The 16,690-nt window shown below is 41.9% G+C and overlaps 1 protein-coding gene across 8 annotated transcripts in view; it reads right to left on the reverse strand.

Annotated features, from left to right (window-relative positions):
* CDK8 (cyclin dependent kinase 8) overlaps positions 1–16,690 on the reverse strand; it is a 135,278-nt gene that overhangs the window by 69,244 nt on the left and 49,344 nt on the right. The gene's annotated exons all lie outside the window — the stretch shown is intronic.

Consider the following 16,690-nt stretch of genomic DNA (forward strand, 5'->3'; position numbering starts at 1 on the left):
TTTTACTGTTAGTGTCTGCAGCTAACAGGGGAAGGAGGGGGCACGGGGGCACAGAGCTGAGTCCTCTGTCCTTGACCTCTGAGAACCTAGGTCTTCAGAGGCCTACAGCACCAAGTCCCTACTGTGTCAAGAACATGTTTTGGATTAGTAGCCACAAAATTGCTTGGGGGTATAGCTATTTAAGAAAGAAGTTGTTACCTTTCAATTTTCAAATGATTAGTGTGAAGATATTTAAATGTGAGGCAAAAATTTCTGCACCATCACAGCAACAAATCACCACAACCTTTTAAAAAAGTATAATGAAAAAAGAAGAGAAAACCCAACAAGCTTCCAGAGGTTTTGGGGTTTGGTGCATTAAGAGTATTGAAATATGGGCCAAAGTGCCTTCTGTATTGGCTTGGATGTGGGTTACCTGGCACTGTGTCAGAGACATTTTGCAAATTAACAGGAAAGAATGGTCACTGGACAAATAGTCATGTTGAGTAGAATCATAATGGCACAAAATGTAGAGTCAGTTTAAGTCACATGAAAAGGACCAACTTTAAAATTTATTTTAATTAGTTTGGAAGCTACATTGAACACATTCTCATAAAGAGCAAATAAATTCACCCAAAAAACCACTAACTGCATATTAACAGCTAATTTTGTTCTCCTGGCATCTTGATTCAGTGAGTACCATGCTATCTAGACTAAGTAAGGACATTAAAAAAACCCAAGCCTGAATTGATTCAATCTTGGGAGGTTAGTCTAACCTACATAGATTGGATTGGCAAGCAAGTGAACAGACATTCACTTTTGATTCTGGAAATGCAGGCCAGGGAGGGGGCATGGCCAGGCCCAGGGAGCTCGGGTGTGATGGGGGCTGGGAGTTTAAACCCTGACCCTGGCCTGCAGGGACTCCAGCCAAGATGCGACTGACATGGAGGAGGGGGAAAGTTGGGGGTGGAGCATGGCCAAACCCCAGCCCTGGCCAGACATGGGCTCAGCATAGCACCCTAAGGCAAAGGAGGGGAGGAAAGGGGATTATTTTCCCCTCCCCAGGGACCCCAGGAAGGATCTGCTTGGCTGGGGCAGAGCAGCCCTCGCTTCCCCTCGCTTCTCCAGAGGTGGGGTGGGAGCATGGCTAGACACCAGTTGAGCATGGCCCCTGAAAGCAAAGGGGGCAAGGATTCCCCCTCCATCCCCTCTCCTACCTGGTGACCACAGCTGGGGTCTGCCAGCCCGGGCCACCACCTCCGCTGCTCGCACCCGATGTAGGTCTGCTCACTCCGCTCCCACCCACAGCACAGCCCCCATTGGGAAGAAGCTTGCATTCCCCAAAACACGATGACAGGGGCTACGTCCCAGTCAGGGTCCCCACCCACCTTCAACTCTCCAGTGGCATAGGTGGGGGCCTGGCCAGATGCTGGCCAGCATGTCCCCCTGAGGTGAAGGGGGCAGGGAGAGGTTTTATTCCCTGTTAAACAGACCCATTAAATACAAGATATATGTTTGCAGCATTTCATATTAAAAGCCTAGTGTTCACAGTATCATAGTTTAAAAGAATACATTATTCTGCACCTAGGAAGAAAGAACCAGCAGCATACATACAGGCTGGGGAACTCCCTTCTCATCAGCACAGAGGCAGAAAAGGATCTTGGAGTCATTACAGACTCCAGGATGAACATGGGCCACCAATGTAGGGATGCAGTCAGGAAGACTAACTGCACCTTGTCCACATGCATCCACACATGCATCATGAGCAGGTCCAAGGAGGTGATCCTCCCCCTCTATATGACATTGGTCAGGCTGCAGCTGGAGTACTGCGTCCAGTTCTGGGTGCCGCACTTCAGGAGGGATGTGGACAACATGGAGAGGGTCCAGAGGAGGGCCACTCGCATGATCAGGGGGCAGCAGGGCAGGCCCTATGAGGAGAAGCTATGAGACCTGAACCTGTTCAGCCTTCACAAGAGACGGCTGAGGGGAGATCTGGTGGCCACCTATAAACTGGCCAAGGGAGACCAGCAGGCAGTGGGAGAGTCCCTGTTCCCCCGAGCACTACTAGGAGTAACAAGGAATCACGGCCATAAGTTGACAGAGTAGATTCAGGCTAGATATCAGGAGGCACTACTTCACAGTCAGCAGGGCTAGGATCTGGAACCAACTTCCAAGAGAGGTGGTGCAGGTTCCTACCCTGGAGGTTTTTAAGAGGAGGTTAGATGAACATCTTGCGGGGGTCATCTGACCGCAGCATTCTTTCCTGCCATGGCAGGGGGTCAGACTTGATGATCTGCTCAGGTGCCTTCCAACCCTACCAACTATGAAACTATTATCAAGATCTCAGTGTATAGAACACTTTACTACATGCCCAACCAATGTGCCTAGCCAGTCTTACTAAAAAAGGCTGTATGCTACATTGGGTGTTTATCTTAAAAACAGTATTTTACAAGTTAGCAGAAGCTCATAGAAATTAGTTACAAAAATTAGTGGCAAGGGAACACCAAGAGACACTGAAAAGCCAAGGATAGTCTACTTGTGTAAGTAGGGACATGATAAAAGCGCACACAATAATTTGTACATGGAAGGTAGATTAATTCTGTTCTTCTTCCACATAAAATTTAAGAAAACCTCAATGAAATTAAAGAGGTAAGAAACAAAAGTAATCTCAGTAAGAAAATTACCATCTCACAGAGTAGATAGCCATCTGGAAACAGGATCTTTTATGCAAAATGTCAGGTAAACTAAGTATGGGCAGTACTATTATCTTCATCTATATTCAGAATATTAAGTAACAATGCAGATAAAGGTCATAGATGCTAGTAAAATGCAGCAACTTGCATACTAGTTAGCACACTATATTAACTGTGCTTCCATTTTTTCTTGATTGCTTTAACTATTTGAGTGCAGAATACAAAGTATATTGAAAATATTTTGTAGAGACATAAATAACCTGGAAAGTATTTCTAAAGCATATCATCTAATGAAAGAAATTATAATGAAAAAGGGCAAAGAAAAAAAACAAAAAACAAGTTAATATGCAAAGGCACAAAGGAAAATGGAAAACTTACTCAAGAAGCCTAATAATATTAAAATAACCTGTTAAAGATTTAATTAAGATAGCTCTTCATTTATAAATTTAAAAAAAACCCGCATGAAGGATGAAAACTGTACGCTTAAGGAGCACCAAGATGTGTAATTTAACACCAATCCCCAAGATGTTCTCCAACATTCATGGTCCATCTTGTAGGGAGTACCTACTTCAGATGGTGGTAAGCATCTTCAACTTCTATACAAGACACTGAAAGCCAAAACTACCTAAATATTGAGTACCTTCAGGAAATTCCTTAGCACAGGGGTTTTCAAACAGCAGCCGGTCAAGAAGCAGTGAGTCTCTCATCTGGTCGATGAGATTGAGGAGGTCATGGGAAAGGTGGAGGCGGGGGGGGGCGCACCCTGCACAGTGACAAAGCCAGGAGTGCCAGTGGCAAAACCAGAAGTGCCCCTACTTCTCCGCACCGCTGCCATGTACCCCCTGGGGCCTTCCCAAGTACCCCTGGTTGACAACCCCTGCCTTAGCAATTGGTAAAATCAAACCTTTGAAGAGAAGTTTCTTGTGAATAGATTGTCTTCATACATACACATATAAAAAAGAATATCCAATTCTGATTGGGACTCCCAGACACCATGTTACATGACCTCATTTATTCAAAATATCTAATCAGTTTGAAATTGGTTAAGCAATAAGATAGGAGGGAGAAAATTTATACCTGAAGCTTCAGAAGCAGCAATAACATGCATGGTTACTTCAACTAAAAATGCACATTAAATTACATTAAAAAGTTCCACTGGAATTCATTTTAATTGACTGTAGTTTAAGGTAGCTTCTTAAAACAAAGAATCATGTGATACATTTGCAACTATCTATCTAAGAGAAAAAGATTCCACTGTCTTAAACCCAAAGAGAATTCATTTTTCATTTCCCTCTGAAGTGTCTACTCTATAGCAACAAATGACGCTTTTAATTGTTGATGGAGCATATTCTCTTAAAGAATAGAAACAAATTGTGATGAATAGAAGGCAAACAGTCTATTTTACATTCTGCTTTCAAATATACCATTAACAGTATTAGAATTAAAACACCTTGAAAAGTAACCATTAAATTAATGCCAAAGTAATTTAGTCTCAGCAACATTCATTCAAAGTTCTCTGTACAATTTGCTATTCTAATTTTCCTCATCCAGTTATTTGTGAACTTCTGCAAAAGAACACCTTAGCTTTGTATGATTAACTGAGACTTAAGCAGCACAACCCCCCTCTAACTGTATAACCAGTGAAAGTCAATTTCATTATTAAACATTAAATATTAATAAGCATGATAGCTAAATCAGGATTTACAGTAAACTGTAATATTCAAATATGTGAGGGAAACAGACAAGAAAAAAAATCCAACAGCTTCGCTTCTCTAAATGCTGGAAAGCACTTTGAATAAAGGAACTAGAGGGAAATTAAATGCTTTATTTATAGGCATTATCACAATAGCATTTCTCTCCTCAAAATTAAATCTTAGCTACGATGATGAAGAAGTTAATGCAGATTAAACTGCAGCATTCATACTAATTTTCCCAAGTGGTATGTTGATATTAAGGCCCTGTCTACACTTAGCAACTCTACTGCCAGAAATTTCTGGCAAGAGACAGCAGCTGCCACCAGCAAGCAGCTGGAATGTGTTCAGATCCACGCACTTCTGTTGCCTCCAAAAGTCTCCATTACTGCAGTTGTGCCAATACCAGAAAGGGCACCCAAAGAAGGCATCAGCTGCTGAAGGAGACACAGTAGCCAACATAATGCATGGAAGTGTTCACAAATTTCTTTTGCCAGATGCCAACAGAAAACTTCTTTCAGCAAAGTAGACAGTAACAGGAAGAGATTCTGCTACCCCAGGGGAGCCCTGAAAGTAGTCACAAGTATGGTTTGACCTGTAGAACCCAAGTTGTCACCAAAGATTTCATAATGTAAACCAAGTTTAAATATCTGAAAGTCACCACATTTTAGGTTTGTGTTTAAACATGAACAGAGATAGGGAACCTGCTGAGAGACAAAGTAGCGGCACATTAGAAAGAATGAAAGGTGTCTTGAAGTAACATTCAAAGCAGTGAACATTTGGCTTTTCCACTTTTTAGTGCCCCCCAAGGCACAGCAACAATCTTCAGTATGCTTAAAAGTAAACTAAAAGAGTGTAACTAGGAATTCCAAAGTTTTGGTATAACATTCATGTATAAGCCAAGTTCCTATGCGCTATGGCACTTACTGAAGGGTCAGAGGGGGAGGAATGGACTACAGATCCTCAGCTAAACATCAAACTTGCTATGCTGATCACAGAACTACAAGAAGTCTTCAGTCCAAAATCCCATTTTGGAACTATTTATTTTATTTACATATAAGATTTATATGCTGCACTGCCCCCTAAAGGGCTCAAGAAGCTAGAGTATGGGTGGGCAATTATTTCGACTGGTGGGACACTTAACCAGTTCTGGTGAGCTCTTGAGGGTTTTACACACAAAAATCTTTCAACAGATATCATTTTAACAAATTATAGATAAAAATCAAATCATACAATAAAAATCAAACATCAACTATAATATTTTAATTTTATTTCAAAAAATATTTTTTGTCCCAATTTATAGTTTTTTAATAGTGTATAGAGGCAACTGCATAGTAGCTCAAAATAAATTTTTGCTCTTGAATATGGTATTGTGGGCAAGGGGTGCATGTGTGGGGAGAGCTAGTTGTAAGCTAGGTCCTGGGAGCCAGCTGGGGGGGGGAGGGAGGCGGGGAGGGGCACGTGCAGGCACTGCAGTGGAGCTGCAGTCCATTCCCCTCATCCGGAAGAACTGCTCCTCCTGCTGCTGCAGCTGCTGCCTAGTATTGCTTGGCTTCCCCCACCACTCCAGAAACAACTCCTCCTCCTCCTCCAGCCCCTGCTGCATCACTCCGGGCAGCAGATAGTGCAGGGAAGTGGCGGCAGCACATGCCCAGACAGGCATGGGGGAAGCTGCAGCCAGGCAGCTCTAGCTCCTGACCACTTTTCACCCACTAGGCCACTGATAGGTGGCAACTCATCACACCAAGAAGCTGTGCATGCTCACAGGGGACAGGGCTGAGGCAATGCCATTGGTGGGCATGGGGCATGTGTGGGTGGAAGTGTGGTACAGCCTGCTCCCGATGGGAGCAGGCAGGGCTCAGCACCATATGGAGCCCCACGGTGGCAGCCGTGGGCTGAATACAATCAACTGGTAGGCTGGATCTGGCCTGCAGGCCGGATTTTGCCCACCCCAGTGCTTAGTGCAATATAGGTGCATATTTAAGAAAGGAACCTCAGAAAGTCTCCAAGAGCAAGCATATGTTTCACTCCACCACTGTGTCAGCATTCTAAGAAAAAAATTTACTGGACATGTACTTCTCGCTTATGGGACTTCCCAGGAAGGGGAGTTTGAGCCCTTGAATGCTAGAATTGCATTTTATTCTATATAGGTTCTCATATCACTGATCACCATAGTATCAACCACTGAGCAGAGCATTAGCAACATGACTAATCCACCAGATGCGTGCTCTCTCATCCTCTCCACAGAGGCTAAGAGGAAGAATGGCCAAAGGAAAAGGCCTCCATTTGCATGAGGAAGTACAGCAATAAAAATCAAGCCAGCATGAACAACGATACAAATTTAACTCTCCTTAAAAAGCCAGCACTGTTCGGAACAAAGCCCCAGTTAAAAGTACTGCTCTGCTAACAGACAAGCTTTTTTGGTGATACCTTTTATTAGACCAACTAAGGTGTGGTTGAAAAAGCATAGGGAGTCTCTGCTGTTCTGAGATCTCCTACTAACAGGAAAGAATTATGTTTTAAAGGGGGGGGATCACAGGCAGTTAGCACAACTAATTGGGGCATTCTAACAGAAGGAAAAATAGGGATGCTTACAATTTTTAAAGATGCTTACAGCTTTTTAAGGAAAGAGCAGCTGCTTTTATATACATAAAGGCTCTTGTTTAATATTTGTGCAAGTACTAGAGCCTGGGGGGAAGACAGGGGGGGTATTAATAACATTAAAGTCTTTCCTGTGTGAGGTTATTTAGTCCCCACCGAGATCCAAATAATCTTTAATAAGAAAAAATATATTTTTTAATATCATATTTTATGCTCGTTGAAGACCAACAGGTGGACTGCACTGGTTGCTTTGGTAACTGATCCCCTGGCAAAGATCTTCATGTTCTAACACTTAAAGCAGGGGTGTCAAATTCATCTGGCCTTGGATGAGGGGCACAGAGTCACTCTGTGGGTTAAATCAGATCTGCAGGCTAGAGCAGACTAGCCTCACATGCTGGATCAAATCCACAGCCGGAACTACATGCACCATAAAAAACTTGTTACTTCTCACATACTTCCTGGGCCATCACAACCACAACACTCCCAACCCTACCAATAAAAACCCAGCACTTCCTGAAGTCCAGGGTCATGAAATAGGCACTGGGTATAAAGTGATTGCCAAAAGCTATGGACCATTCAGACCTAACAGAAAGGCATGTTCTAAAAGTTGATTCTGCTCACTTGAAATGCAATCCCAGCAGACCCCCTCCTTTGAAAAAAGGAAGTTTCACTGGGAGAGTCACCGTTGATAGCAGCTATGGCAGTATAACAAATGGAAACATAGTTATCTGAATCTTCAGTGTCATAAACAAATATCTATTTCATGTTATAAGATATGGGCTATACCCTCTTATGGTTGTAGCTAGCAATTAATTCCGACTTTTGTGTACCTGAAACCCCCCGAGTACCACTACCTCTACCTTGTACAAGTTCAAAGCAAACAGAACAGCAGACACTACTGGAAGCAAACATCAGACACTTTTCAGCAGTCAAATATGCTATCAGATAAAAGTACCGTCAACTTTCATAGCAGTGTTTTCTAAAGAAATACCTCTTTATGAGACCAAAGCTGCTTTTACTTCATAAGAATTGCTCTAAGCAACATTCTGTGTTCTCAATATTGAAGTTTATCTACAAACAGTCATTGCAAGCATGACCCTTCTCTCTACATGCCATTGGAAACCACGCATACAAAGTAATGTATTACTTGTTTCAATGTCACAGGTAGTCTGGAACAACTGTAGGCAGAAGGAAACAGTTAAAAAAAAAATCCTCTCATTTTTAACACTTAGCAATTTGTCTGACAAATTATTTACTTTTAAGCATAATAATATTCTGTCACTAACAGGTGGTAACAGAAAAGTTAAGTTTCGCTAGTTCATTACTCAAAGAAAAACCTAGTTCAAAGACGAAAATATTTGTACAACAGAATTATTATCCCACTGCGCTGCATTATAAACATATCACAATCTTAAAAATGAATAATACCTATAGAAGGCAATCAGGACGCATAGAAGAGATATTGTATCTTTATTAGATGAACAAGATTTTTGCAAAAAATGTCTTTAATTGCAAGCTTTTGGGCACAAACACCCTTCATCAGGCATTGGAGAAAAGATTGTAAAAAGTTCTCCTGGGTAGAAATGAAAGTTCATATTTCACAGGATTTCACACAGGAGTCAACAGATGGAAAACTGCTCTGGGCAATCAGTTTATAGCTGGTAAATAAATAAAGTATGGGGTTTGAAGATGACAGTAAATCCTTGGAGGGGAAAAAAAATCATCTAGAAAGTAAAATTCCAAAGTGGAAAAAAAATTTCCAAAATCAACCATAGACCCAATACAAAAAATACTCCTGTAAGTAAAATACCAAAAATGTACTAAGGACTGAATAAAACAAGTCCATTCCTGCCCCCAAATTAATTTACCACCCAAAGTCCCATCCCTGCAACCTGATCTGTACAAGTTAAAATTTACAGCTGCAGAGGCTCACCGATTGTAGTCTTGTCCCTACAGATGGTGTTTTTAAATTTTAAAAGAAAAAGCAGAAAAAGGAAGTAGTATGATACATAGACAGGGCAAAAACAAATGAGACAGTAAAATCTGCAAAATGACAAAGAGGTATTTGGGTTGGTCAACATCAGGAGGGCTGTGAGGAATTTCAAAGTAACCTTAACTAGGAAAAACTGAACTAGAATTCATCCGACAAGGTTCTAAGGCACTGGCAGCCAACCCCGTTACCAGGGTGCCACAAATTAAATTCAGCTCCCTCCACCCCCATAATGCCTCAGAGGTGCTCCTGATAAAGTTTGTGTCCTGGGGTGCTGGAATGTAGGAAGGGAGACTCCAGCCTCTGGCTGCAGCTGTGCAGAGTTGGGGCAGGACACTGCTGCAAGAGGAAGTATCCCTCTCAAAGAACCAAGTTAACCCTTTCTTGGGCCTCAAACTGCAGTTTCATGCGACAAGAGAGTCCTGAATTTGGAGGCAATTACAGGGCCAAGGAACTTGGCTCTTGGCAATAACACCTTCTCTTACTCTGCTCCAGCACTCTGCTCTCTGGCCTCTGAGCCTCCAGGGCTCCCATCCCACACAGCAGCTGCAGCTGCGTGTGGCACATGCATCACAGATTGGCCTCCCCTGTCCTAAACTAAACTGATCAGCTTGGGAAAAGGCATACTCTTAGGGTTACCATATATCCAGGTTTTCCTGGACATGTCCTCTTCTTGGATCCTCCCATCTCCACATAGGCATTTGATTAAAAAAAATATGAGCAGATGTCCAGGATTTTGGTCAGCTCTGCTCCAAAGGTTTTCCCAGCACTTCCCAGCTTGCCCAAGCAAGTTGCTGCTTGGGGCTAGGAGGAGTGCAAATGGAGGCAGGGCATATACTCTGGTTTAACTTGAACCAGCAAGGGATCTGGGACAGAAGTTTCTGAAACCAGTTTGACTCAAATCAGTTAAGTCTGATACTACATTTAACCAGGTTTATCTTAAACCAGTTTCAGTCATTTTGAAACTGGTTTATGTGCACTGAACTTCTATTCTGTTACAGGTTTAAACCAGTTTCTGATTACTTTAAACTGGTTTATGTGCAACTTCTGTCTCTACCCTTATGTATAATTAGTATGGCTGTCCCACATCATATATACCCCTCTTTACAAAATATATTAGAAAATTGTGCCTTTTGGTATGAAGGATGGTAAAGGACTAGGCTACCTGTTTTCCACTGGCCAGTAAAGGAAAAAGCTCAATCAAATGTGCATTGCTTAAAAGGGAAACAAAACAAAATAATGAAAGCTGATCATCTTCATTCAAATTTCTAAGAAACAGGTTTTTTGTTTGCTCATTTGGAATTCAAAGCTTTATGCGATTGTGGTCTGATTTTCCTCAGGAGATGTTGACAGATATTTACACGTCAGTCATTTTTATTCTTAAGGGGAATGAGCCAATAAACCTCTATGAGAAGAAATTTAGACTTCACCCTCTTGCACTGTCTTCTATGTAATATTACCAAGTGGTATAAGAGTACTGCAAGGCCTACGAACAACAGGGTGAATTAAGGAGATAGTTACATCTTTAAGGCTGAACTCCCATTTGTTTAATAGAAGGAGGTTGTGTCCTGATTTTTTTTTAGCTGACTGCATAGGTCACAATCTAAAAGTATGAACGAGAAATGAAAGCAGCTTTAAAACATCTATGAAAAGTTTCACTACTATAAATTGCTTACTGCTATAAAAACAACAATTTCAGAAGGATATACAAAACAGTCTGCATAGCAATAAAAAGGTTCTTACTTGCATTACAATCAAGCTTACCAGAAAGCAGAATAGACACAGAACAAAATTATGCTGGAAATGCTGCCAAAAAAAAATCAAATCCTCACTTTATGGAAACATGGAAGGCAGAAGAACAAATTCAAAGGACATAAAATGCAGACAGCAAACACATTCATCCCCATAGCATAAAAGCAAAATCCCTCAGTTAAAACAGTATACTTCCAAATAACTAGATTTTAAATAAATACACTAGGTTAGGATTTCTGTGGATTTTTTTTAAGTATACCTTTTTAGGTACCTATTTCTCAACACGCCTCATAGGTTAGACCAGGGCCCTCCAACTTCTGAGTGGCTACAGGCCATATCACCCCTTCGCCACATCCTCTGTGGACCACACTGGTATGTCAGTAGGGGTACGGCAGGAAGCGGAAGCTGAACAAAGTTCGAGAGAAGTGAGCTACGTAACAGGCAATGGAGGGAGGCAGTGACAGCTGGGGAAGCAGTGCCTGATTCATGGGGCAAAGCAGAGAGAGCTGAGGATGTAAGTAGGCTGCATGTTGCTTGCACACTGTTAGTTGGACAGCCCTGGCTTAGATCAACTCATGTCAAATCCTGGCATCTTCAACCTTTTTTTGCTCCTCCCTTCTTTGAGACATGGGAGAGCACTAGGATAGGCCATCTTAACATGCTGCAAAAACTGTCATCTACACAGACAGGCCCTGGCACAGGCAAGTGCCGGCAGAGCTAGACCCACTCTGCTGCAGTGCTGAAAAGCGCTACCGGAAGGTGTGGTAAAGCTCCATGTTGGGGTAGACTGTGTCAACATACTCTGGGGAAGCAGATGGAAGGAGGATCAGCACAAGAGGTTGCCTTAAAAAGGCAAGTTCAAATGATTCTAATTTATTCAGAGTATCTAGCAGTGTATGGGAGGAAATTCCCACACTCATAGGACAGTCTTGGTAAGAAAAAAAAGCCTAAAGATGCATTAATGTTTACCCGAAGAACCTGATCTGCCTACCCCTGTATGATTTATTGGTCAGGCTTGAACCTGTTAACACCACAGACTTTTGCCACTTGAATTGTTGAAGTTACTGTTTGGAGAAGCATGCTTTTGTGTCCTGTAAAGGAATGGAGGACACATACCCAACTTTACTATAATGGTGCATACCTATTTATGAACTAATGGTAGGGTGCTAGGTATCAGGATTTTGAGAGTCCTACTCCTGGCCCTAAAAGCAGAGTTGGGTCCTATGGTTACAAACAGCACAGTCAGACAAAGATGCTTTGTCCAACTGGTGACCCGCAAACCACAGGCAGCAAGAAGACCCTGTATAAATTCCTTAAGGTCAGACTTTGATTCTAAAAGCTTTTTTTTTTTTTTTTTGGAAATAAAGCCTTTGCTCTGGAGGGTACAAACATCAGTGTTTATTAGGAACTGGATGACTAGGTGCCCCAAAACATTGCTAAGCATATTTAGAGCTTACTGCCTAAAAGGTCACCAACTGTAGGTCACCCACACAGACTCAAGCAACCAAGTAGGAATTAAATGTGTTCCCTTGTAGTAGATGCTTGGTAGCAGTGAGTTCCAGTTTCCACATCACAAACTCACCACCATGCTTTGTGGTAACTGACAAAATGAGAAAAGGCAGCAAAAAGTGAACCAGCCCTGTTATCCCTAACAGAAGTCTCCCCCATAACTTGGACAGCTGCATGCTGGGAAGACAGCATAATTTGGAGAAATTCACACTTTTGCTGCCCTATACATAAAAAACAAAGGTTCATTTGCCCAGACTGCAAAGATGCTAAATTGGCTCTTTTTTAAAGATAGTTTATTGTAATTTGCAAATTCAGCTAATCTGCATATACATTCACTAACCTGCAAAAAGTATTGCTTCCAACTGTACAAAGTTTGACAGCTACTTAGTGGAAATGCAAAAACTATAGTTTTCTTTGGAATAGCAGCACACTTAATAGGCCTGTGGATAGCAGCTAACTGGCACTGTTGCTATGTATTAGTCAGGAGAGGAAATTTTATATAGGGACTCTGGTGTAAATTGTTAGTCTTATAAAATGCTTCATATAAGCACACTTTTACATAGAGGCCATTTCAGGATCTCAAGTCTTGCTGCAGTCAGCTGCAAAGGTCTTCTCTAATTTATTCTGAACCTAGTTATGACCCTTTGGTTTTACAATGGAATACTCTAATACAGGGTTTTTCAACTTTTTTTAGTCTAAGTACCCCCAGCAGCCAGACACCGAGCTGGGAGAGAAGGGGGGGGGGTAGTACGTGATTGGATGTTGAGGAGGGGTGGGGTAGCATGCAGCTGAACACAAAGCAGGGAGGTGGAGATGGCGCACGGGCGGGCGGGGATAGAGCAGTGCTGCCTCCCAGGAGCAGGGCAGGGAAGCTCGCTGGGCTGATATGGCAGCAGTGGCTGCCGTGTGCAAGCTTTCCTGACCCACAGAGGGTCACTACTGCCCTTACCCTGCCCTGGCTCTGCTCCTGGGAGGCAGCAGCACTCCATTCATGCCCGCCCACGCGTACCCACTAGGACCAGTCCAAATATCCCCAGGGGTACGCATACCCCTTGCTGACAACCCCATGTCTAATAATAGGCTACATACAGTCAAAAAGCACGAGGCTGAATAATTCAATCTTCACTAGTTAGTCTAGTCTAAACTGCATAGACTGGACTGATAAACAAGTGAACAGACATTCATTGTTGATTCCAGAAATGCAGCCACAAGCCTGCAGTGGCCCAGGCCAGAAGCTGGGGGGTGCTAGAGCATGTCTTCCTGCTGAGCTGGAGCAGACATCTAGGGTCAAGGCTAGTCTGCCCACCCTGTGAGGGTGGGGTTTGCGGGGGGTGGTGCAAAACATCCTGGGATGCTAGGGTACTGTGAGAGTTAAATTAAAATCTTGAAGGGATCTGGGATAGAAGTTCAATAAACCAATTTAACCTAAATCAGTTAAGTTTGATACTACATCCATCCAGGTTTATCTTAAACCAGTTTAAGCCACTGTGAAAGCAGTTTATGTGCACTGAACTTCTGGGCTGACTACAGACATTCAAAAAAAAAAAAAAAAAAAAGCCCAAATCTGAATTGATTCAAACCTTGCAGGTTAGTCTAACCTGCGTAAACTGAACCAGTGAGTAAGTGAACAGACATTCACTTTTGATTCCAGAAGTGCAGCCACATTCCTGCAGTGGCTCAGGCTAGAAGTTGGGGGGTAATACAGCAAGTCTTCCCTTCCTTTTGCAGTGGCCACAAGGCTAGAGGGAAGCTGAGCTGAGGAAAACTGAGCTGATATTTTCTTTAAAGCAAGAAAGCTGAATAAGCACAGAGACTGCTTTTCCCTCTAACATAAATGGTCTTTCCAGTTTTGATTGTGGCACTGCACTAACCATTAAGTAAAACTGTCCGTTTTACACCCTTCATTTTATATTTCACCTTATTATGCATCATGGGCTTTTTTAATGGGTCCATCAATGAGGTATTTGAATTCAACTGACACCAAGTGTACCTAAATAGCTTAGGTAAAAACTCATTCACTCACCCAAGTTTTTTGTTTGTTTTTTTGTTTTGTTTTTAACTAAATGGTCTATGTTCCTTACATTAGTAGCACACACAGCCCCCCTCCCCACCAACAGGGTTAAAATGTAAGCAATTACAAGCTCAAAGGCATGGTTCTTATTGGTTTATTTGGCTGCAAACAAGATATAAACAAACTTCATATGGCATAAGGAGGGATGTGGACAACATTGAGAGAGTCCAGAGGAGGGCCACCCGCATGATCTGGGGACAACAGGGCAGACCCTACAATGAAAGACTGTGGGTCCTAAACCTGTTCAGCCTTCACAAGAGAAGGCTGAGGGGGGACCTGGTGACTATCTATAAGCTCACTAGGGGGGACCAGAAGGGTTTGGGGGAGACACTGTTTTCCCTAGCGTCCCCTGGCATAACAAGGAATAATGGACACAAATTATTGGAGAGTAGGTTTAGATTAGACATCCGCAAGAACTACTTCACAGTTAGGGCGGCTAGGAGCTGGAACCAACTTCCATGGGAAGTGGTGCTGGCTCCTACCCTGGGGGTCTTTAAGAGGAGGCTTGATGCCTACCTAGCTGGACTCATTTGAGTCCAGTTTTTTCTCCTGCCCAGGCAAGGGGTCAGACTTGAAGATCTACAAGGTCCCTTCTGACCCTACTTCTATGATTCTATAATCCAATAACCAGTTTTCATTCAAGTCTTTCAGCAAATATGTTGAAGAAATTAACTTTTCACATTATATAATATTACAAATATGTCCATATGCAGGAAGATTTTAAAAACTTGTGTCATCCAGATTACAGCGTTACTTAATTCAAAACTCATATTATCCTACAACATAGTAGGATATATTTGAAAAATATATATATTCATCATCTTTTATTTGTTGTACACAAGACTGCTGTTTGTTCTCTATCCACAAGAACCAGCTGTCAAAATAAGCAGAGACATTTACAAGAAAATCTCTTCTTATGTCTCATATGTTAATAAAATTAGTAGTTATTAGTTACTAAGACCAAATACTGACAAATTAATAGGTGGGTCAAAAACTTGACAGTTTAAACCAGGTAGCAGAAGTTTCCTTCAAGCCTTGACTCCTGTAGTTTCCTGCTAAAAACTTGTCAGGCAAGCAGTGAAGGTAAATCCATGACAAACATTTCATATGCAAACAAGCATAAACCCACTTTCTGAAATGGTGCTGACTGAAGTTTATCTTTCACCTGGACTTGCCATTAAGCAGTACCTGGCACTCAATCATCTAGAGTTGTCAGCATCTGAATCTGTTAGGTTTTAAAAGCACAGACAAGACTATGAGGAGTCCTGATTTTGTAAGAGATCTGCACACTCCTCATTGGAAGTGTCATGGGATTGGCTCTTAACAGTCCCTTCTTTTTTAAGAACAGGAAACAAATACAGTTTAGTCTCTCCCCTCAACTGACTTCACACACAAACTGTATTTAAAGAACTTCAGAAAAAATGCTTCTTCAGTCAATGAAGCATGAAAATGTGTTAAAAATGTAGCATAGCACAGAGCACAGGATCAGTTAAGATAACTGGTTTGTACACCTGTATAATGTGTTATTGTAAAAAAAACAGAAACAGGAGGGAATAGGAATAACTGAGACCTGTCTTCTTCACCCTGAACATTGTCTCTCCACATTTTTAAATGCTGCAGGGGCAGATGTAAATGGAACAACCTGGTGGAAATCCAAAGGCCCAATACTAAATTCCACTTAAAGATAGCAGATATGTTAGAGACTATTGAATTGACTCGATTTTTCCTTAAATATACAACACCATAAGGATGGTGTCTGCTATGCAGGTTCTATTTATCCATGAAATGTTTTCAGTTAACTTGCAACATAAATGTGGTGATAAGTTTTGACAATGTTTAGAAAGCTCTTACACAAACCAGACAGGTAATTTAAATGTATTCCAAACAACAGATTTACTGATGCAAAGTAGTACTTAACCTTTTGGTCCCACTAGCCAGTTGAGTGACACAGGGCCAGTCCATATTCCGGGATAACAGCCTACACTGTGCCAAGAGCCCACTCTAGCATACATGGCCACAGCCTGCAGGCCTCCCCAGGGACCTATGGGGAGTCTCACAGGCCAGACAATATGGTACCAATGATCAAATCTGGCTCATGGGCCAGGGGTTGACCACCCCCGATATAAGAGATTTAGTGTCATTGCTCAAAATTAAGATAAACATTTTAGTCAAATCTTCGCTGGATAAAAAAGGGATGGGACAAGAACAGGATAATTGGATAGAAGAATGGAGAATCAGCTGTATAGACAGTATTAATTCCTTATTGGTCTAACAAAGTCTTCTCATGCTGTTTCAGTCGCACAATAAGTTGGTTTAACAATGTCAGGCTAACGGTATTATAATAGGAAATAGCCAACTTTTATATCTACATAATAAATAAAGAAACTTACATGGTTATAAGAAAAAA

The sequence above is a fragment of the Crocodylus siamensis genome, chromosome 1, assembly GCF_052110815.1.
Source record: "Crocodylus siamensis isolate JL-2025a chromosome 1, ASM5211081v1, whole genome shotgun sequence".
NCBI lineage: Eukaryota > Metazoa > Chordata > Crocodylia > Crocodylidae > Crocodylus > Crocodylus siamensis.